This window comes from Bos grunniens, chromosome 9, assembly GCF_055505025.1.
Source record: "Bos grunniens cultivar Pamir isolate PY7600 chromosome 9, Bosgru_T2T1.0, whole genome shotgun sequence".
NCBI lineage: Eukaryota > Metazoa > Chordata > Mammalia > Artiodactyla > Bovidae > Bos > Bos grunniens.
Window position 1 is genome coordinate 72,123,258 of NC_141173.1, and position 24,251 is coordinate 72,147,508.

General features: G+C 39.8%; 1 long non-coding RNA gene across 1 annotated transcript; it reads right to left on the reverse strand.

The window, feature by feature from the left end:
- Positions 1 to 576: 576 nt before the first annotated feature.
- On the reverse strand, positions 577 to 23,308 carry LOC147366160 (uncharacterized). The gene is made up of 3 exons (XR_015133200.1): positions 23,096 to 23,308; positions 9,720 to 9,862; positions 577 to 2,927 (listed from the first exon to the last, which is right to left on the reverse strand). It is a non-coding gene; the product is annotated as an uncharacterized LOC147366160 (long non-coding RNA).
- Positions 23,309 to 24,251: the final 943 nt, after the last annotated feature.

Here is a 24,251-nt window from a genome sequence, read left to right on the forward strand (position 1 = left end):
ACATTCGAAGAGTTACAAATTTCAGGGGGAAAAAGGCTAGGTTATGCCAATAATACTGGCTGAATATTGCAAAAGGCACGAAATAAATCAATAGCTATTATTTCTATAAGAGAAAAAGCTAGTTGAATAGATTTATTTTCTTCCATAATTGAGTAACTTTTTGGATTTCTGTTGGTGTAATTTTATCCCATAGTTGCTGTCTCCCATATGGTTACTTAGAGAAAAGCTACTCAAAGCATAAAATTTGGAACTGAATGCCCAATTGGTTGTCTACAGCTTCCTGGGGACATTTTGGTCTCACTCATACCATTGGATATGTTGCATAAAAAATGGGTATTGACTGTTAGAAGAATTTGAGATGATCATATTTACTGTGAGTTTAGTTAAGTAAAGGAAAGAGAGAAGAGGAGAGAAGAAGGGAAGAGGGGGAAGAAAACCTACCTGAAATGCATGGTGTTGCTACAAACTGCTACTTTGGGCAAGTCATTTAACTCCTTTGAGCCTCAATTTAACAGAAAGGGATCTTCAAGCATTCAGATACTCCTCCATGAATAGTAGAACAATAAACTCATCTAGTTTAAACAATAAGGATCATTTATTATTGCAGATAGGAGAAGGCAATGGCACCCCACTCCAGTACTCTTGCCTGGAAAATCCCATGGGCGGAGGAGCCTGGTAGGCTGCAGTCCATGGGGTCGCTAAGGGTCAGGCACAACTGAGTGACTTCACTTTCACTTTTCACTTTTCACTTTCATGCATTGGAGAAGGAAATGGCAACCCACTTCAGTGTTCTTGCCTGGAGAATCCCAGGGACGGGGGAGCCTGGTGGACTGCCGTCGATGGGGTCGCACAGAGTAGGACACGACTGAAGTGACTAAGCAGCAGCAGCAGCAGCATTATTGCAAATGACAAAGGTTCTTAGGTGGAGCTTCTCCAAGTCATGCAGGAAGAAAGCTCATGTCATCTCCTGCTCCCTGCCTCCCAGTCAGGCTCCTTCCCCCCCTCTCTCTGTCATTCAGGACTTCCCTGTGGTCACAGAGTTCACAACAGCATCTGCACGTGAGACAAAACGAAGCAGAAGACAGCTTCTCTTCTTTGGTCTCTTTTTAAAGAATGCAAGACACTTTCCCAGAAGAATCCCAGGTGACTTCTAAGGTTGGAATGAATCACTCTGAAATTTGGACATATTTTAGAAATAATTGTAATTGTTATATTTTCTTATGAGTCTTAGGGAACAAGAATAATATAAAAGTTACGGATCAAAATCAAGTTTTAGATGATGTAGTGAGAAAAACAGTTCATAATTCTTATTTTAAACATGTTTGAGGGTTGATGCATAGAGAATGGTTTGGAACTTTTTCCCCTTAAGGAAAAAGTAATAATTACTAAAGTTTAATGAGCATTCATTATGTACCAGGAGGTTGTGTAAGTACTTTAATCTCACAGTTCATTATAATCACTCAATGAAGTAGGTGCTATTACTATCACCCCACTTTACAGATAAGATATTTAAGGTACAAAGTGGTTAAATCATTTTCCCACTGTTCCTCTCCTGGAAAATTTTACAGAAAGCTAGGATTTGAACTCAAAGGTTTTAACAGCAGAATCCCTGCCTCCCAAATCTACAGCAATGACAACACGCATTGTATTCGAAATTACCTGAACAAGAATCTTGGAACATTATGGGTTTTGCAACAGTTCTTTGCAGTTGCTTTGAAACATCATGATGATTGGCGGTTTTGTCTAAAAGGCTTTTGTTTTTAGCCTTTTAAAAAGTGAAGGTGTGTATATATATTTTCCTTCTCTACTATGTAACTTTGCATCCTCTCAAGTTGTTCATCAGCTCAGTGGTTCTCAAACTTTAATGTGTGCAAGAGTCACCTGGGGGTTTTATTAAATGCAGAAGCTGATTCTGGAAGAGGGGTGGGGTAGGGGGCTACCAGTGTGATGCTGTTGCTACTGGACGGAGGACCACAGACAGAGTAGAAAAGTATTAAGTGGTCATTCATAATGTGCTGGTGGACCGTATGTGCTGGAGCCAGTATCTACCAGCTTGTAAGAGCCAATTGTTAAATTTTCAGAAATACTGGAAGCTGGTTGTTAAGCACAGTCGTTATCAACAAATTGTATAAATGTCCAGTTAACATAACTGTCATCGTTCAGTTCAGTCGCTCAGTCATGTCCAACTTTTGTGACCCCTTGTCCTTCACCATCTCCCAGAGCTTGCGCAAACTCAAGTCCCTTGAGTTGGTGATGCCATCTCGTCCTCTGTTGTCCCCTTCTCCTCCTGCCTTCAATCTTTCCCAGTATCAGGGTCTTTTCTAATCAGTTGACTCTTCACACCAGGTGGCCAAAGTACTGGAGTTTCAGCTTCAGCATCAGTCCTTCCAATGAATATTCAGGATTCATTTCATTTAGGATTTATTGGTTTGATCTTCTTGTAGTCCAAGTGACTCTCAAGAGTCTTCTCCAACACCACAGTTCAAAAGCATCCGTTCTTTGGTGCTCAGCTTTCTTTATGGTCCAACTCTCACATTCATAAATGACTACTGGAAAAACCATAGCTTTAACTATATGGACATTTATCATAAAGTAATGTCTCTGCTTTTTAATATGCTGTCTAGGTTGGTCATAGATTTTTTCCAAGGAGTAAGCATCTTTTAATTTCATGGCTGAAGTCACCATCTGCAGTGATTTTGGAGCCCAAGAAAATAAAGTCTGTTACCATTTCCATTGTTTCTCCATCTTTTTGCCATGAAGTAATGGGACCGCATGCCATGATCTTATTTTTTTGAATGTTGAGTTTTAAGCCAGCTTTGTCACTCTCCTCTTTCATCTTCATCAAGAGGCTCTTCACTTTCTGCCATAAGGCTGGTATCATCTGCGTATCTGAGGTTATTGACATTTCTCCCAGCAATCAAACATAGCTGTAAACAAAGGCAATAAATATGCATAACTCACGTTTTGATAATCATTTTTCACCATTTCTCAATTACTGATGCTCTTGACATTTTTATGTTGACTGTGGAATTATTCTATAATGATGTGACACTCCTCACCTCTTCCCTTCTCTGCATTCAGTAATGTCACATGGAAAGCTTGAAATTGATCATGGTGGGGATACTGACACGGTGGAAACTGGGACATATTACATATCAGGGCTGTTTCCCCCAGAGAACCTGTTGTTAAAACATTTACCAGCATACCACTCTGGTAAATATTGCATTTACAGTTAGGATTACTGATTTTTAAAAAAAAAATCAAGTTGTCATTTCAAACCTGAAACTAGTTCACACGGAGATAAAATTTACAGCTTGCTGGAGCTTGCAGGTTGGGTGAGAGTGTGAGGGAGGAGGGTCTTTTGGTTTCAGATTGTGAGTTAGCGGGACGATAGTTCCTGAGAGTATGTGTCTGTGTTCTTACTTTGGGAAGGGGTAGACTTGTACTTCATTCTGTACTTGCCCTTCAAGTTAGTTATTCATGAGTGGGAAGAGGGCACAAGAAGAGTGATGTTGGACATGTTCTGTCTATGATCACCCAGAAGTTGCTACATGTCTGAAGTGTCAGCTTTCTCGATTGTTTGTAATAAGCACCCTGTCTTCACAGTCATTTGCTCTGTGTGGACCGGGCACAGTTTTATATTTTGCCTTTGGCAGCTGAGAGCTATTATGGGGGCCCACAACATCTGTTTCAACAACAGTGGGTCCCTGGTCAGAAAAACCAATTAAAAGAGAAGTCCAAAACAAAAGTCGTAACTTGTATGTTGTACGTCTACAGTAAACATGGTTACTGGAAAAAGAAAGAGAATCCTTTCATACGGCTGGGGTTATTTACAAAACTATGATGGGTGATGAAAGGGCTGAGCTGTGTTTTGAGTTGGAGGCTGCAGGAGAGGAAGCTAAGTGGCCAGCCTTCCTGATGTGAGATGCTTCGTAAAGGCTGCGCTAATCGGCAGGATCGTTCTCCAGCATGATCAATTGAATAACAACATATAATGGGCCTCCAAACATTTGCTCAGTCTTTCTGGTTCATTCTGCCATCAAATTTTCACTCATCAAGAGTACAAAGTGCCGGTGATTTCCTGGAAGGCTAACTAGCCTTTCCTAACCTGGCAGCATCAAGAGCGGTGATGTTTACATTGAGCTGATGAGTACTAGACAAAACATAGCGAAACATGGAACGGGGAACCTGTAAAAATTCCATCACTTTTTCTTTGTTTACTGCTTAAGAGGTGGTGGGAAAAAACTCAAAATCTCTCCTTTTTCCTCCTTTCATATCTGTAGGAACATGCTTCTTATTCTTTTATTACGAACAGAGACTCAGTAATGTTGAGAATGCTGTGTGTGTGCGTGTGTGTGTGTGTGTGTGCATGCGTGCACACACACCAGCTTTTCAGAGAAGTACAACTTTCTTCTTAAGATTTTGAGCTTTTAGAAGCAAACCAACAACTAATGCCAACGGGAGAGTTTTTAAAAAACAATCAGTAAATGTCCCAGCTATAAACATTTTCTTTCCTACCGGAGCTGAGGCAGGATTGGGTCATGCTGACAATTATGCCTAGTTGTATTTTAAGCCTCCTTAGCCCCACAGGACAGCTGCATGAGTGTGGGGACCCCTGGGGAGTACAGCCCACCTGGTTCTGTTCTTTTCCTCCCACTCAGATGAAATTTTTAGTTTTTTTTTTTTTTTAGTTGCTAAGAAGGCAACTACCCGTTTCCATTTCTGATTGCCTTTAGCCCAGATAGTTTTGAAACTGGTGATGCTTTACCCTAGTGGGTGTTTCTCACACTCATTTTGTGTTTAATGGTGTGAATCAGCATGACTTCGAGGCAGTGGCGCATACAGGGGTGTAGACTACAGCTACAGCTAAACTGCATGGGCTGAAATCCCCTTGAAACATTGATTTTTTGTTGTTGTTTTTAAACAATTGCTCATATAGAACTTCCTGTATGTCAGGCACGATTGGAGAACTTTCCAAATGTTAACTCGTTTAGCTTTCACAACCTGGGGAGAGTATTTTCATGGTGCTCCGCTTTTCAGGTGGGATCGCTGAGGTAGGGAAAGCTCGTGGGGCAAACTGATCCACAGCATGGGCTCTGGAGTGGCCTTGCCTGAGTTCGGATTTCAGATTTGCTGCTTTTTGGCTGTGTGTGACCTTAGGCAATGAAACAGTACATCTTATCCATCCCATCACCATTATGACATTCTTAGAGATATTTTTTAATACCAAGAGAATGGGAATGACACAGTCTCAGACTAAACAACAGTCTCGTAAATAGGATAGATTTGGTGTTTTAAACGAACTACTACGTTCTCCTTGTTTTGTAATGTACCAGTCAGGATTTCAGTGCGGTCTTGCACCAGTATGGACTGGTGTGTGGGAACCTATCTCACTATATCTTTGGCATATCACTGTTACTATAATTAATACTATAGCACGTAGAGAGTTGATCATTGCATTGTTATCATTATTGGACCAGTCTGCTAAAAAAAAAAAAGAGAGAGAGAGAAGGCAATATCCTTCAGACAAAGAAACACAAAAACGCACTGACACTTGTTTGGAAAGTAATAGTACATATTCCATAACCTCCCTAATATAGATGGAAAATTCTAAATTTAGTCAGCCCAGAAAGTACACATTCACACTGTAAATTATACCTCCCTTAATTTCTGGATACCACAGAGCATGTCTTTGAGCGAACACAGCGTATCTGGGATTCGAGGTGGTTCTGCTCTGTAGGTGTGTGCCAATCTGTAATGATCCATGGCTGCACTGTAATAGCCCAGCTGTCAGCCAACCAGAAAGCCGCAGAGACTCCCCTGGACATCTGAAAACGCTGCTGTGAGGGGAGGCCCTTCCTGGCCATTTGCCTTTCTTCCTGGGAAACAGGGCCAGTTTATTGCTGTCTTATTCTAAGGCCACAGAACTGTGGTCATCTATTCTTCTAATGGATCTTCCATAACATTTCTCACCAAGAATTACCAAATACTCTCAACCTTCATCAAAGAGTGTCTTTTCCCTCAGTCATCTTTCACCAACTAAAAACATGTCAAGATAGGAGGGAGATTGTAGAGCTTTTGTTTTTCTTTTAGGAATTGACTGGGATGCAGGACTTATCTCTTGGGCAAACATACTTAGCAACGGAGCTGACTTGATAGATGTTGCATGTTAAGTAAGTGGCATTTTTATTGTCTGATTTAGAAATTGTGAAAAACAGCAGATCATTTGTTGTTGTCATTCCTCTAATGTTTTTTAGGTTTTTTAAAATTAATTCTTTTTGGGAATTTCTTAGGTTGTGCATTTATTCATAGAGCCCTTTAAACGTATACATTGAAAGGAAATGAGTGGGTGGCTCTTAAGCTCCCACTGTGGACATAGATGGACATTAAAACAAATTCCGTTCATAGCTTAATATTAATGGAAAAATCAGTGCTTTTAAAAAGCATTTTATTTCCAAGATGTTTGCCTGCCAAAACTGAGTATGATTTAGTGTAGGTAATTCAGTTATGTGTAGAGGGAGTTAGGGGAAATGGTTTATCAGACTCACACTCCGGTAGTCTGAAACTTTTGGTTTGTGTGCTGTGAAAATGCGTTGGCAAGCATCGCGGTCAGAAACCATTCTGAGCTCCTCCGTGGATGGGTACACATTTTCCGTTTCTATGTTGAGTGTAGATAGTAGAGAATGCAGCAGTCATTTTAGATTCTCTTTAGTGTTTTACTTTTTACTTTTCCTGCAATTTATGAACACTTTTGTTTCATTTCTTTGTGAAGCTCAATAAAATACATTTAAATAGGAGGGCATTCTGGATCTTTCTTCAGGATCTTAGGTCACACAGGTTCCAGTGCTGGTCTATGATTACGGCTTTAGTTTTCTAAAGTTCTGTTTTACTTCTATTATTCTCAGTAGAGAAAATTCTAATCAAGGAGCAAACTGGAAAACCTGGATGGAATAATCTGAACAAAACACAAGATAGTAAATCAATGCATGTTCATAATTCCCTTCATAATTTTTGACACCAGGCGTGTTTTGAGTTTAGGATTATACGGCTTCATGGGAGAACTTAGAAACCAAACATTTCTGTAGCAGAACATTCATAAAATGTGAAATCAATAAAGATTGTGCTGTGCTTGGTCACTCAGTCGTATCTGACTCTTTGCGACCCCATGGACTGTAGCCTGCCAGGCTCCTCTGCCCATGGGATTCTCCAGGCAAGAATACTGGAGTGGGTTGCCATTTCCTTCTCCAGGGGATAATCCTGACCAATAATCACATTCCTTTCTGTGAACCTAGAGAACCAAACGTATAACAGACATGTGCATGCTAAGTTGCTTCAGTCGTATGTGACTCTTTTCGACCTTATGGACTACAGCCCTCCAGGCTCCTCTGTCCATGGGGCTTCTCCAGGTAAGAATACAGGAGCAGGTTGCCATAACCAACCCAGGGATTGAACCCAAGTCTCCCTCATTGCAAGTGGATTCTTTACCAGCTGAACTACCAGGGAAACCCCGATACTAATGACGTTGATACTTCTGCAACAAAACATGAATCCTTACAAAGTAGGATAAAGACCAAAACATCATGTTAGTTTGATCTAGTTTGCTGCCAATACTTATGAAAATTTTTCACTTTTCAGACTTCAAAAAAATTTTTGAATTTCAGACTTATAAATAAGGGATTATAGGCCTATATTAGAAAATTGATTGGGGTATAGATAGTGGAGATCAACATTAGTCTTCTTTACAGATTTTTATTTCTTACCAGGACATGATACGGGAAATCAGGCATGATACATACTCACTTGATTCTATAAAATTATCTTAAATTTTCAAATGAAATAAACATGGATAATATCCACTGATGCCTCTCCAAGTATAACTGACTATTTTAATTTCTGCTCCCATTATGCTACACAAATTCTTCCATTCAATAGGTATCTATTGAACTCATACTGGGTGCCAAGTACCTGAATTAGGTAAATGGGGATATAAAAATAAATATGTCACTTTCTTTATCACTGCCTTTATTAAACACATCACTGAAGTAAGGAAAAGAGGGATTATGCAAATGTTTGCTAAATTAGCAGGGAGATTTAAACTTAACTTCCTGAGAAGAGGCATTTAGACTGAAATCTGAAGGATGACGTGGCGCCAGCCAGGGTAAGGGAGAGGCAGTGTTCCAGAACATGAACATATGCAATAGACACTGATGGGAGAAACAATATAGGGATTGCCCCAAATCTAGGCAAGCTTGGAGTGCAGCACGCAGAGAGAGATGGAGAGTAGCTAGAGAGGTGGGTTAGGGGCCAGACAGGAGAGGGTCATAAGCCATATAAACGAGTTGGAATTCATTGGTTACCATGTTGATCTTCTCTACAAATGAGACGGTCTTTGAGTCATGGACCATATTCTGTTCTTTGTATCCCGGAGCTGATCACAATGACTAGCATGTTGTAAAACAATCTTTGTTGAAGGAAAGAAGGAAGGAAGGAGAGAACAGAGGAAGGGAACAAAGGAGAAAGGAACAGGAATGAATTTAAGAGTGGAAGACCAAACATAAACATTAAAGAAAACTTGAGTGTGAGACAGAGTGTCAACCGTTTTTAAAAGGAAGAGTGGTCGTCTCTAGACTAAGGATTCAGAATCTGGATTTTTAAATCAAACTTTAGCACATTCTGCATCTTCAGGCAATTATCTTTGCTCTCAGGACCTGTTTCCTCTTCTGCAAAATGAGATATTTCACATACCATCTCTAGCTCAGAAATTCAATAATTCTATAAAAAGAGCTTTCAAATGAGGGTGGGGGCAGCTTTCTGTTGTTCAGAGCACAATTGGGTGCAAATTGCAGTGTGATTCTTATGGATGCCACGTCATAAGGCAGGGATCACGGAAAGAGTCTGCTTTCAGAAAGGTATATGCCCACGTACAATCCAAATGTTTTGATTCATCTCTGATTGAATATTTATCCTGCTTCTAACAATATAGTTCGAAGAGCTATTTTTTTTCAAATTTATATTCAGTAACGCCCTCAACATTTCTTAAATTACTAGTGTCAGTTAAGACAAGAACAAAACAAGAAAGTTAAAAATACATTGTGTCTCTATGCCATTGCCACAAAAAATGAACGGCCAACTTGCCAACAAAGACTTTCTTTTCAGGGAAGATAATTTGCATGTGGGGCTTAATTCAAGTACTTTGAAAATGTGTCCAAGGAAACGTAGCAATTGAAATGATTATCAGAAACTGGTTGTATTTCATTCTAAATCACTATTTCCAAGACACTTTTGGTAAGCTAGAGGAGGATCAATGGAGAGTATTTGGAACCTACTCTTGTCCTTGATCATCCAGGAAACTTTTGATTATTCCCTAGTTTGGTCTGCGGTAACTTGATCTATTTCCTGTTTTGTTTGTCCAGTGTTTGTAGGTACAATTCACATTATTAGGCTTAGAACTGAGAAGACATATGGGCATCTATGTGTAAGGCAATGTTGGTATTTAGTAGATATTACAGCAAATGGTTTGGAAAACAAGGCTGGAAGTCAATGGAGCCAGTGGGCTAGAACATAATTTGTTTGAGTTGGGTTTTCCACGAAGAAAATGCAAGAGAAGAGGCCATATCAGTGACATTACAGGTGCATGCAAATCTCAATATCTTAGAGTTTATGATATTGTTGAAATAGTGAGCTACTGAGGCAAGAATAGAGAGGTTGAAATCAGTCACCTGTGAGGTCTTGACTCCAGTTTCATGATCTCAAGGAGTTTACTCCATCTCTCTGGCTCTCATTGTACTCGTCTATATGAGGAATGAATCAGACCACAAGAAGCTCAAGATGTTTCCATTTTAAGATTTTCAAGTCTTATTTCCTACAAATGCAGAAAGACGAATTTATTTACATATGAAAATTTTACCATAGTCTATTTTGCTTCTGAGATAAAAATCTTAGAGAGTCAAGCTTATCCAGATAAAAATATTTACACATTTTATTTAAGAAAAGACTGTCAATTTCAGTCAAAAAAGGTATAATAGCTTCTAGATGGTTAATTATCTTTTTACTTTGAGATAAGTTTCATGTACTTTTCCCAGTGAGTATGCTTTTAATCCCAAAGCCCAAATACGATAAATCAATCAATAATTACAAACATATTTAACTGTTTTCCTTCACACATACACACACACACACACATTGTGTGTGTGTGTGTATACGTAGTATGTATATATGTAATTATATTTATATATTTATATTTGGTTCACTATTTGAAATATTTTTTACTGTTAAGAGTTTTACAAATACTTTATGGTTTAAGGAATAATGTTTTTCAGACACAAGTATAAAAAACAATGCTATTAATTTATGAGAAATGGAAAAGAGAGATTGGCACAATCTGGAGTTTCTAGGAAATTTAGGAATTCAGCATTCCCTAGAGCAAATTTCTACCTGTCCACATTCACACTTCACCAGAGACACATCATCCAAGTCTACTAGACTCAATTCAAGAGTAGAAGCATCAACATATCATGACAATATTAGTAGCAGTGAATTATTTTCTGATTTTGTTTGTTTGCTTGTTTCTACCCTGTACTTCTGGTGTAATCTTTTGCTTTGCATTGGGCTACTCCAGAGTAGGTGCATAGATTCCTATTCTATAAAATGAGAGGAAAATGGGATTCTGCCCACAAAAGAAAGTGGCTCTAAGAAGCAGTTCTGAAGTTTTCTTCATTCTCAGGGGAAGGCAGTACATAAACGTAACTTGTAATTAAAAATGCTGAGTTTCCATTGATGACCAAAAAAATGTATGTGCCTTTTAGTAAAAAATGCAAGTGCAAGAAAAGAGAAAAAGTATTAATACAAGAGTAAGAAGAACTGATCTGTAGGAGAGAAAAGAACAGGAGTCCTTTATTCGCTTTTCAGTATTGATCTGCTTGTTTTGTTTGTTTGCTTGTTTTTGAAGAACTGAAAATCAAACACTGAATTATTACCCTAGGGAATTTTTACATACTGACAGAAAGTCCACCTCCCTGTGGGATAGGCCTGTTCAGTGGCCTTACTACGGGATGTGAGTCTCTGGCTTGGAGGCTGCTGAACCTGGCAAGTAGTAACTATCAGCAGTTACCATCTGACAGTTATTCTGTGGCTTAAGAAAAAATGGCTTGTGGTCACAGTCCAATCCCTGCTGGACAGGTATCCACATCATAAGAAACCACCACTAAATCTGGCACCGAGATGGACTATTATTGGCAGCAAAGACAGAAGGGCCTGAATCAGCATTTAGACTTGAGAGCTCTGACCATCTAACCTGGTCACTCCGGGTCAGGGCTGAGGGAGGCAGGTCTGCGGGGTAAAATGGGAACAGAGAACAGCTCATTGCCTGGGAGCCTTTGACAGTCTACAGATAAAACGATTGTGCTGATTTCTAGACTTTCTTAGCTGGCACATTTTATGTGCTTAATTTCATAAAGACAAGGAAATCCCCTCTCCTTTTATAAGTAGTGTGATTTTTATCAGCCAGTTGAAAAATACAAGCAGATCCTACAGACACTATTACCATAGATTAGTGTATCTAAGCACTCACGATTGTTTTCAACATAGTCACTGTGCGGAGGGAGCTCATCTTTTTACAGAAGAGCAAAGTGATGATGAAGAAAAGCAAAGAAATCCATGCCCAATGTTTGCTCAGCCATGAAAGCGTGTCTTTCAGTGAGCTGGCAAATTCACGAGCAGTTCCTGCTGCCCATCTCAAGGGCAATAGAAGAGTCACGGTGGGTCTATTCAGAGAGCAGAATTCTCAAGGCCTTATTTTTCTTAAACTTGATGGCCTTATAGGCCCTGGTGTCTATTGCAGAGAAGTATAAATGGCTTATTCTTCCAGTAGGAGCTCCCTTTGCCTCCTCCACTTCTCCATATCTGTTTATTTTTAATCAACACACAGTTAAATACATCCCTGAATGGAGAAAGTGGACAGATGGATCAAAGGTGTTTCAAGGGCATTGCCACCAACATGTCAACAGTAGAATTTACCTGGCCCAAGGGGCCCAACAGTCATTAAACAGGGGAGCAGTCTGGGGTGCCAATGAACTCCCTGGCATTATAGTTAGCATTGACCCCAGTAGGGTGGGTGCACCTCCTGCTGGTCAGTAAATGAGGTAAATTTAATGGTAGCCTTTGAGGTGAACCAATGTTTTATTCCTTGGCCAAGGCTGAAAAACGTGGCTGGCTTGTAGGGAGCAGAGGGTGATATTTAGGAGTGTGGAGAGGCAGGCAAAATGCTCGTAAAGAGCTTGGAAAATGCTTATAAATGGGGCTGAGAAGAGAGGAGGCATTGGAAACAAAAGCAGGTTTTCCAAACCAAATCTCTGAGATGCAATTATATTTCTTTTTTTTTTTTTATTCTGGAGACAAGCTCTGGTTGAACTGTGTGGTGCAACTGCTAACAGCCTTTTGCCAGAAGGAGTCAAGAAAACATGGCAAAGAAATGTTTTTCTCCTTTAGGGAATATTGACTTTTCTCTTTCCTGTGACTGTGTTTTTTTTTTTTTTAACCCTACCTGGAAACAGTCATAGTTGTAATCATAACCAACTAAATGCATGCAAATGTATTAGCCTTGAAAGAACTTTCCATTAGCACATAGTGGAGTCGATGGAGTTAACACAGAATAATTAAAGTTTCATAAGGTTTCCCCTTTTCCTTCACACTGTATTTGCTTAATTGATTTGGATAGTCCTAACTTTTGGCATTTGACTTAGAGATGTTGTATCTGCTTTCACACTAAATCAAAGACAATTTTTTACTAAGTTTCAGTATTGTTTTGAAGCAAAGGGAACAGAATGCAATTGTAAACCAAAGAGGTAGGACTGACACGATGAAGGCAAATAGAATCTAATTACCAGCTTAAATGTAAATTATCATGATTGAGGGAAGAAGTTTATTTCCAATGGCTTGTGATGCTTAAAATATATTTACCTGTCTTTCCAAAACAAAAATATGATTTTCTTTACTTTTTCATCTTACTTAACTTTTGATTCTCGGAGTTTTTCATGTAAATGATTTTTAAACTGAAGGACATTATGGGGAAAGCCTCAGTAAACTTACAGTGCTTTCTCATTACCAAAATATATATTTGGGAAACATTGGAGCATCATTATCTAATGATGGTAATTTAAATTTTTGGTAATTTAAATTAGTCATGTGCAAAAGAACACTTGGCCTCTACTAACTACATAAATATTTCTTATTTTATCAGTCTATTTTCTCACAATAATGAAAGTAGAAGTCTTTACCACTTCTAAATCCTTCAACTTGAAGTGGGTTAGGAGTTGATACTGTTTATGTCAATAAAGCATCTGAAGAATACCACTTCTTTAAAAAAAAATTAGCCTGCTTCCTTAAGCCTCAAAAAAGCAGTGTGTTAAAGCTCTAATGCAGCAACGGTGAAGGTTTGGATTGTTTTTCCCCTTGGTGAACAGCAGACTGGGTTCTACCAGGGATGGTTCCCACAGTTAGCATTTTTATCTTCAAGGCCACGTGTGAAAGTCGGAAGTAAAAGCTCCAGACACCACCAGGGGGCGCCAAAGGACAGCAACTGTTTGCATAATAGGTTAAAGAGCATTGCAGAAAGAGTAGCCGAGAATGACCCCTAGATGGAAACTTGGATCCACCTTGGGCCATGGTGGAGAAGCTTCTTATTTGTGCAAAGTGTCTTCAGTCACTAGAGATAGAGGCGGCCATTGCAATGATCTGAAAAACTTCTGTATTTTATAAAGGACTCGACTGAGATCTAGAGAAATTAAGGAACGTGTTCCAAGTCCCCACTGGTGGGCTGTGGCAGAATTGGGACCTGTACTGGGATGAGAACTGAGGTGTCCAGATTGTTCCTTCAGAACTTCTTCAACTCTCCCATGCTATGTCCTCACAATGACGATGCTGCAAGGGAAGTTTAAACATTGCACTTGACCTGGTTCCACTGATCTTTGCAACACTTCGGAGGATGGAAAACCATCTTTTTTCCTGAACCTCCAGATTTAAATGAAAAGATATTAAGTTTTCCTTCCCTACCCTTTCTGTGTTCTATTTAGGGAAGTCATATTCCTACTGGAGTGTGTTCTAATTCTTTCCTCACTTTTTATCTCTACTTTTTCGTGAGGACCAGCTGCAGGATCTTTCTTACTTCTCTAGTCAGGACCCTGTTGGCTTCTTGTCAAAACTAACAAAATTTCTCATGCCAAAAAATACATTAGGAACTAATATTTGAAAATATATGAAAATGTCTCTGTTATAATGCATGCTAAAAACCCATTTTCAACTGATACACATCTCTCCAGATAAAAATCTATGTTCTTGCTTTATGATAGAGCCTCTGCTTTCTCCATAAACAACCAATTTCAGGCCCATATTCTGGATCGAGGTGAAAAGCCCACCGCATAGCATAATTGAATTAGAATCATAACGGAAAGCTTTTAGAGCATCTATTGATTTTAACATGCCTGGTCCATAGGCGACTTCAGCAAGTCTACTTCTTCCTAATTTGACAGCTGCTTTGCTCTGGCCAGAGCTCGGACTAATGAGGTTACAGCTGTCAGGGTTAATCAACACAGCCAAATATGAAGTAGGAATGGGTAGCTGGTTTCAGTTAATTTGTGCAAATGTACAGATTGGGTGGGCAATATTTACACTGGTGACTCAAAACAAACTTTCAGGAATGGAGCCAAGTATGATCTCACGTTTTCAGCTCTACCCAGGGGAGATAAGGCACAAATGACAGAAACAGGAGATGGCATACTAAAAAGTTCAGAGCTCCGAACTACCCATGAAAAGCCCATTTATCTCCAGCATATTTTCCTCTTAATTGAGGATCTAATTTAATTTCCAGTCCTTGAGTCTGGTCATTCCTGAACAAGTTCTCAAACCGTCCTGATGATTCAGCTTGGGATTTGTGCGTCTTTTCCCCTTGCCATGGGGCTTTATGTAAGAGCTCCCCCTCCCCCAACCTGTATTCTTGTGAGAGCATCCAGAGTGAGTCCCTAATGGCTGCACATCCATTTTGTTATGAAAACATCATTCTATTAATATAAATACAGGCTGCATTTGCCAGGGCTAACTAGAACAGGTGCAAAGTCTTCAGATGCTTGCTGGTACCGAGAAATGAAAAGGGTGGACAAACAATTTTCGGTGGTGGCAATGTTGGTGTCAATGTAACATTCATCTATGTTGCATTCCTTGATGTTCATGGAAGGTAGCCCAGGAAACTCAATATGACCCGCTTGTAGCGTGGTGAGGGAGGAAGGAGGAAGAGAAAGATAGTGATGACACGGTCTCTAGGATTCTGTTTATGCAAATACTCTCCTCTTGATCTGGGGCTTGCATGGGTTATGTATAGAGTGCCTCTGTCAAACCTCCTGCTGCGAGATACGGGATGCTGCCAACATAAATATTCTGCTGATGCTGAATTTAGAAAACAGCTTAAAGGCTCCTGATGTTTCTGTTCTTCCTCTTTTTTTTTTTTAATCTTATCCATGTGACTGCCACTGTGTTGCTTGTGGTTTCAAATTCACTTTGTAGTTTTCCAGGCCAGAGAAAGTCATTGCTGAAAGGCACATCTGGGCTCCTGTTCCTATCATTAGACTTATCTCAAGATTTCACTTGGTTTCATGGAGTGAAAGCTTTAAATGCATATGCCATTCATGGAATAGTCAATAACTAAGCAATAAATTCACTATGTTGTGAATCTTAAGTGTGGGATTTTACACTTTGGGGGAATCCATCCTCAGAAGTGAGTTCCTAAGGATATATGAGTGTGTCACACACATATACATACATACATAGATAAATGTATAAACACATATGCATAGAGTAGTTTGGGGTTAATTGTTGACATTTCCATCACGGGATTCTCTCCCACAGTGGTAGGCAGAATTCTAAGTTGACTCTTAGAATTCCTGATCTTTGGGGTACACACCCTCACCTTGAGTATGGGTAAGACCTGTGAAGTTCTTGTGGGTAAGAACTAACTCATTGGAAAAGACCCTGATGCTGGCAAAGATTGAAGGCAGGAGGAGAAGGGGACAAGAGAGGATGAGATGGTTGGATGGCATCACTGGCTTGATGGACAAGAGTTTGAGCAAGCTCTGGGAGCTGCTCATGGACAGGGAATCCTTGCGTACTGCAGTCCATGGGATCACAAAGGGTTGGACACAACTGACTGATTGAACTGAAGGCCTGTGAATTTGATGGAGTGTCAACTCTGGGATTATCTTTTGTTATGTGGCAGAGGGGAAAACATTTAAAAGATGTAGTTCAGGTTCTTAATCGGTTGACTTTAAATTAACTAAAAGAGAGATTATTTTAGTGATCTGACCTAATTAAGTGAGCCCTTTAAAAGAGGGATTGGAGCCCCCCCTGAGGTCAGAGATTCTCCTGCTGGCTTTCAAGGAATCAGCCACCGCTCAACCCCTGAGAGCTAGGTGGCAAGAACTACTGGGACCTGCTGGAGCTCAGACTGACCCCCAGCTCCTATCTAGAAAGAAGACAAGGACCTCAGCCCTACAGCAGCAAGGAACTGAATTCAGTCACAACCTTGTGAGCTTAGAAGATCCTGAGCCCTAAATGGGATCACAGCCCTGACATACACTTTGATTTTGGCCTGGTGAGGCCATGAGCAGAGAAATCAGTTAAGCTGTAAAATGATAAATGAGTGTTACTTGAAGCAGCTAAGTTTATGGTAATTTGTTGCACAGTGATAGAAAATAGGGCTTCCCAGGTGGCATTAGTGCTAAAGAACCTGCCTGCCAATGCAGGAGATCTAAGAGATGTGGGTTTGATCCCTGGGTTGGGAAGATTCCCCTGGAGGAGGGCATGGCAACCCACTCCCATATTATTGCCTTGAGAATCCCATGGACCGGAGCCTGGCAGGCTACTGTCTATAGGATCGCAGAGTCGGACACAAATGAAGCAACTTAGCACGCATGATAGAAAACAAATACACCCAAATTCAGTACAAATTGCACACAGACTTTGAACATCAACAGGACTGGCATTCTCAAGAAAGGGAAAAGTGTCCCCACACTGTGCAGGCCACAAATTACCTGCTACAAAGAACATCCAATTATGAATGGTGGCAGTGGTTGTTACATACTTCTCGTCAAACGTCTCATTTTCTTCTCTGCCTTAGGGTTAGGAGTTACTCTTTCATTTCTCAGAAGGGAGAGGAGCTTGTTTGAATTCCGATTGAAGGTTTCAAAACACAACATCATAATCAAGATGCATCATAGTTTTGTTATGGGATTAAATAATTATTCATGAGGACTCCTAGCTTTTTCTCTGTGCTGCCTTCCAAGAACAGTGTGGCTCATCTCTAGACTGATCTTTCAGCTTTATGATAAAGAGTCAGAAGAAAAGGGAAAGGAGAAGATGGCAAGAGACACACACAGCAGGGAATTTTGTTTGAGGGAATTTGTCAAGTCAGGGACCAGACCATGAAACCGAGAATCCCATCCCCTGGTCCAAGAGGCACTGTCTAGAGTGTAGTGGGATTAGTAAACAACTTTTAATTAACTACATTAAACAAGGATATAGATGGCAGACAAAAAGGGAGATTTTAAAGAGATATTCTCTGTTTGGCAACCCATCGTGGTATTAAAAACTGAAATAAATGACTGAAAAATTTTTGAAGTGACTTTTGTGAACTATTCTTTGAACTGTGATACCACTCAAAGTCTGGACCGTGGAGATCAGAGGTTTGTAAACATAAATTGGGCACAACACCCTGAGCGCTTATGACATTCCTGGCATTGGGCCCTTATGATCATGACAAGATGTATAAGCTGCAGGTCCTTAAGGTATGGCACATGGAACTCTGCTCAATGTCATGTGGCAGCCTGGATGGGAGGGAAGTTTGGGGGAGAATGGATACATGTGTATATATGGCTGAATCCTTTCACTGTTCACCTGAAACTATCACAAAATTGTTAATCGGTGGGTAGTGGTTTAGTCGCTAAATCATGTCTAACTTTTGTAACCCCATGGACCTAGCCCACTAGGCTCCTCTGTGCATGGGATTTCCCAGGCAAGAAGACTGGAGTGAGTTGCCATTTCCTCCTCCAGAGGATCTTCCTGACCCAGGAATCGAATCTGCGTCTCCCATGTCTCATGCATTGGCAGGCAGATTCTTTATGGACTGAGCCAACAGGGAAGCTGGTTAATTGGTGCTCCAATACAAAATCAGAAGTTTAAAAGTGAAAAAAAAAAAAAAAAACAGTAAAAAAAGATGCAGGTCCTGCTTTAATGTTTCTGATGTCGTGGGAGGTCATATCAAGAGAGTCCCCCTTCACTGGTTTTTGCTAAGAGCAGCAGAAGGATGGATTCAGACACTCCCACAGGCTCCAGCATAGTCTCCCCCAGCCACACTCTGGGGTCAACGTGCATAGGCCTGCAGCTCACGCAGGTCCAACTTGTACACCTGAGCAGAAGTGATACAGAAGAACTACCCAACATTTTCTTTACTACAATGAATCGTTGATGTTCTCAGTCCTGATTCCATCCCATGATTTCCAAGCCCAGTGTAATTACTATTAATCTAAATTGTATACAGGGATGCAAAACTTTGAGGAGAAAGGAGAGAGCATGGTTTATATATGTAGTTATTTTTAAATAAGTCACCAGCATGCAAAGCTTGGCTAGAGACATATGAAAATGGAAAGTTGCTCATTCTTTTGAGAATGAATGTTAACAAAACCACAGCTTGTGGGCCAAACCCAACCTGGATACTACTTTTGTAAATAAAGTTTTATTGGAACCAAGCCATGTTCATTTGGTGACACAGTGCTATGGCTGTCTCTTTTTTACATTCAAGTACAGTTGATTTACAATGTTGTGGTAGTTTCAGGTGTACAGCACAGTGATGCAGTTATTCAAATATATTTATACCTACTTTTTCAGATTCTTTTCCCTTATAGATTATTACAAAATATTGAGTATAGTTCCCTGAGCTATACAGTATGTCCTTGTTGGTTATCTATTTTATATATAGTTCTATGTATATGTTAATCCCAAACTCCTAATTTATCCTTCCCCACTTTCTCCTTTGGTAACCAAAAGTTTGTTTTCTATGTCTGTGGCTCTATTTCTGTTTTGTTAATAAGTTCATTTGCATCTATTTCTTTCTTTTTTAAGACTCCACAAATAAGCAATTTTATATGACATTGGTCTTTTTCTGTCTGGCTTACTTCACTTAGTATGATTATCTCAAGTCGATCCACGGTGCTGCAAATGGGATTTTTTCATTCTTTTTTTATGACTGAGTGATATTCATGCTATAATGGCAGAGGTGAGTAGTTGAAACACAGATCATCTAGCAAAGCCTAAAGTATTTCTACTAGTTCCTTTACAGGAAAGTTTGCTGACCTTTATTTTAGAAAGACATCTCTTATTTTTCCTGCCATGAAAAACAATAGGAAAAAATCTTTGTGGTAAAAGAGTATAGTCATTTAGGAAGATTTAGGGAAAGAAGACGTTTACGTGGATCAATTTGGAAAATGTCTAACTCTGAAAAAATAATCAACAGTAACCATGCTTTCTTATAACTAAGCTAAGTATTCTGCAAGCATTGCTCTATTGGATCCCATAATAGCTCTATCAGGTCATATTATTCCCATTTTACAGATAAAAAAGCTGAAGCTGGGGTGGGACAAGGAATGGTAAAGGATTGTTGCATCTGGGATACAAACTCATATATTCATGTCTGTTTGAATCCAGAGCCTGTGAGCTGAACATCATGCTACCATAAAGTGTCAAGGCAATAAATACTGGTATCTCCAATACAGGCAGCCAAGAGAGAAGAAAATCTTCCTATTTTTAATCCAAATGCATATCTTGGGATTAAAAATGAGTAATATAAAAATAGTGTAGAGTAAAAAGACTCATTTCACTCACTAAACGTGCCCTTAACAATATAACAGCTTTTCAGTATGTCTTGTCTGAAGCTTCCTATTTTTATTCCCTGTCTTTGAGGAGTAAAAGCCATTCATTGATGCAATAAACATTTACTGAGTATTTACTGTGGCAAGGTGCCTGACAGCCATTGAAGACAATCCTTTTCTCCAAATGAATTGATGTTTACTCACATTAACTTCTGTTTCCACCTTCAGGACAAGAAGATGGGACTTGCCAAATGGACATATTTGTTAGGCAAAAACTTCCAGCTACAAAAAGGAAGATATCTTTTGGAGGCCAATTTAGTAAGGTTCATGTGTCAAGGAGTCTCCTCTTTCACGTGTTAGCCTCCTCCACCCAACCTAGGAGGTCAAGGTGAAGTTCTCAGTGAATGCTCCTGGAATTGAATAGGATTGGTTTGCCTGGGAATAAAACAAGGCTTTTGTTACTAAGGTTTGGAAAAAGTCTTTGAATGCCATTGAAAACCAGGGATCAGGGAATACAAATTATAATTTATTTTTATTGTTTTGCATTCCAAGATTGCAACTGGTCCCTGAAAACATATTTAGAGTAGTCATTTTCATGGGAGTGAGGTAGGTGGTTTTACCTCCCAGGGGATATTTGAAAATGTCTGCAGACTTTGTCACATGCCCAGGGAGAGGGCTACTGGCATCTAGTGAGTAGAGACCAGAAATGCTACATCCTACAACACACAGGATGGCCCCCAGCAGAGAATTATCTAGCTGATAATAGGGCAGAGGTTAAGAAATTGCAGCTTAGAGGTTTTTTGCTTTGGAGGGCCCTAGAACACTTCTCCAGTTTAATAGTCACATAGAGTGAAAGTAAAAGTCGATCCGTTGTGTCCAACTCTCTGCAACCCCAGGGACTACACAATCCATGAAATTCTCCAGGCCAGAATACTGGAGTGGGTAGCCGTTCCCTTCTCCAGTGGATTTTCCTGATCCAGGAATTGAACTGGGGTCTGCTGTATTGCAGGTGGATTCTTTACCAATTGAGCTATGAGAGAAGCCCACATAGACAGAAGGAGAGATCAATTCTAGTTTGCTTAAGAAGATGCTTATATAACAGCAGACTCTAGCCCATTAATGGTGTTACTACCACTGACTTATTTGTTGAGATAGAATGAGTTTTCAGATCCATCTACTGTATATTTTTAATAGCTTGGAACTTATCGTTAGACTCATCTTCCTCTCTTAGGGTTGGTTTAACAAAGTACTACAAATGGATGGCTGAAACAACAGAGATGTGTGGTCCACAGTTCTGGAGGCTGAAAGTTCAGGATCACAGCATTAGCAGATCACAGCAGCCCTTTCTAAGCCTGTTCTGTGCTTGTCTCTGAGCTTCGGTGGAGTGCTGGTCATCTTTGACTTCTGCGGCACCCTGATCTCTGCCTCTACTTCACGTGGCATTCTCCCTGTGTGTGTGTCTGTGGCCAGTTTCCTCTTTTTATAAGGACACTGGTCATGCTGGATTAAAGCTCATCCTAATGACCTTATTTTAACTTGATGACCTCTGTAAAACACTCTATTACCAAATAAGGTCACGTTCTGAGGCACGGGGAGTTAGGACGCCAATCTTTCTTTTTTTGGTGGGGTAACAATTCAACCTGTATAGCACCATAGGCCAGCCGTATTTTTTTTTTTTCCTGTGTTGTTCAGGGTCAAACTGTAATATATTTTATTTATCCATTCACAGATGGACACTTGGATTGTTTTTACCTTTGGCAATTGAGAATAATGCTTGATGTGGTCAGCCGTATTTTAGAAATAGCCAGTTCGGTTGTTATGCATGTCCAAACTTACTGAGTGTCCACTTGCCTTTTGAGACTCAAGAAAGGCAGATGTTTCGAGGAGATCCAGTGGGAGAGACTAAAAGATGATTCCATGGTCAAATGGTACAATTAAGATGAAAAGGAATCATCATTCAGTCCACTCATGGCACCTTTCTTTACCACAATAAGTGATTTTTTAAAAGCTCCATGTAAGATGTATGGCGAAACCAATACAATATTGTAAAGTAATTAACCTCCAATTAAAATAAATAAATTAAAAATAAATAAATAAAAGCTCCATGTAAAAAGCAACGTCTAGTATACAAGCGATAAAGAAGAGGTTTGATTGTAGAAAAGCTGTATTTCTCCTGAAACTGAATCTGAGCAATTTCATCTGTGCTTAAAGAGAGCCGGAGCCAGGCAGACTTGCTGCCCTCATCACCCACTTTCCTAAATGGTGTCCCCGCAGCTTGCGGTCCCCTTCGGTGGTCAGCAAGAGGCTTCAAGAAAAGAGCACAATGTGCTCACTGCCACCCTGAAGCGACTAGCCCAAATTACCTGTGACCTTTCCCAGGAGTGGGAGCAGTAAAACCTTCTGGAAAGAGGGAGCGATAAAGAAATTTCGACTTCATTCTTTCATGGGTTTGCTCATAGGAATGTTTATGGGTGAGACACTAAGAATAAACCCAGTTATTGAAGAGGGAGCTGGGAAGTTGACAAGCATGGCTAAACTCAGCAGAGAAATTTGATGAGGAAATTAGATGCTGTGTAGATGGTGTGTAGTGATTAGTCTTCTGAAAGCCAGGATTATTATATAAGTAAGTGGGGGAAGGGCAGTTTATTGTGTCCGGCAGATCCCGTTTATACAGGTATTCTTCCAGCTAATTAGACCCATCATGCTGCCTTTGTACGTAAATTTCTCACAGACCCTTTTCCATGGTGTACTTTAGTGAGGTGAAACACCAAACGTGGCATATTCCCTTTCAAAAGTAGATCTCAGAAAAACTAAGATTAGTGAAAATGTACAGCTAAAATCTATTCCTATAATAAGTAAGCCAAAGCATTTAAACTTTGTATATGCATTATTAATTAAGCCAATGCATTTTAAACTTTATGTATTTGTTGATACTTGGATTTGAGTGTTCCTATGGCAATGAAGAATGCTGGTCCTATAAACATATAATACAGAGGAAAAGAGATACATTAAAAACCCTCCTCAAAACAGCATTTAAAAGTCTTATTCTGTGACTTCTATCCCAACCAGCACAGACAGAAAGCTAACCCTCGAAATCCTCAATCCTCATATAATTGTTCATTCTGAAAGGCTTTTCTAATTTTGCTTTTATTCAGTCCATCTAATGAGATAATACATAACAAGCTTACCTCTCACAGTACCTGGCACATAATAAATGCTCAATAAATTGGATTATCCTCTCCTCATTTTAATTCCGGTCGTCACCCCGGCTCCCAGTCCTGTGATCACACTCAGAGAGCAAAGATACCATTTGTTGGCGAGAAATGGTGTAAAAACTCGCCTCTGGGCTGTGCACACGGGGTGGCTGTGCTGGGGCTTTGCTCAGCACCCTCTGCACTGTCACAGGCGGCCAGACCAGCTGCAGATTAAATGGCTTGTTTAAACTGCGGTAAACAAATTTTATATGTGGATTTCTTTGACAGCCATTATGACCCTTTTGTGGGAAAAACTCAACCTTAGCAAAGTAAAAATTCAAGTGACTGCAAATGTGGTCCATGTTTCAGATTGTGCAGACAGATTTTTCTGTCCCAAGTTGCAAGATGCAGGGAGAAAGCATTTTCCTGCCTAACATCAAGCATGAAACTAGCAAAAAAACTTCTTGAGGTGTCTCCTAAAACTGTTTCATCTTGAATTTTTTTTAATTATGCATTTCATCTGACCATGTAGTTATTGCTTTAAATGAACTACAGCTAATCCTCTGTATCTGGGGGTTCCTTCATTCAGAAATTCCACGCAGCCAAATGTTTGAAAAAAAATTCCAGGAGTCCCCAAAAGCAAAACTTAAAATTGCCATGATCCAGGCAATTATTTACATGGCATTTACATTGTATTTGTAATTATTTGCTTAGCATTTACATTGTGTTACGTATTATAGGTAATCTAAAGTAGATTTAAATTATGCTAGAGGAGATGCGTAAGTTATATGCAAATGCAGTGCCATTTCATACAAGGGACTTGAGCATCTGTGGATTTTGGTACATGTGGGTGTCCTGGAACCAGGGGATAACTGTATTTGTTTTTGCATGATGTTTGTTTAAACATATATCCTCCAGGTCACCCGAAAGAGAAGTAATATGACTAGTAATGAATTAATTTTCTAGAGCTTAATTAACTAATAAGGACAATTATACTGAATTAACTCTTATTATAAGCAAGACATGCCACAGAGACCTCTCCAGGTCTGTCTATGTTGAAATTGCACACAATTGACATAGAGACCATCACTGGGTCTCATCATGCTATCACCATCACAAACAGATTTTTCTCTTCTTTCCTAAATATAAC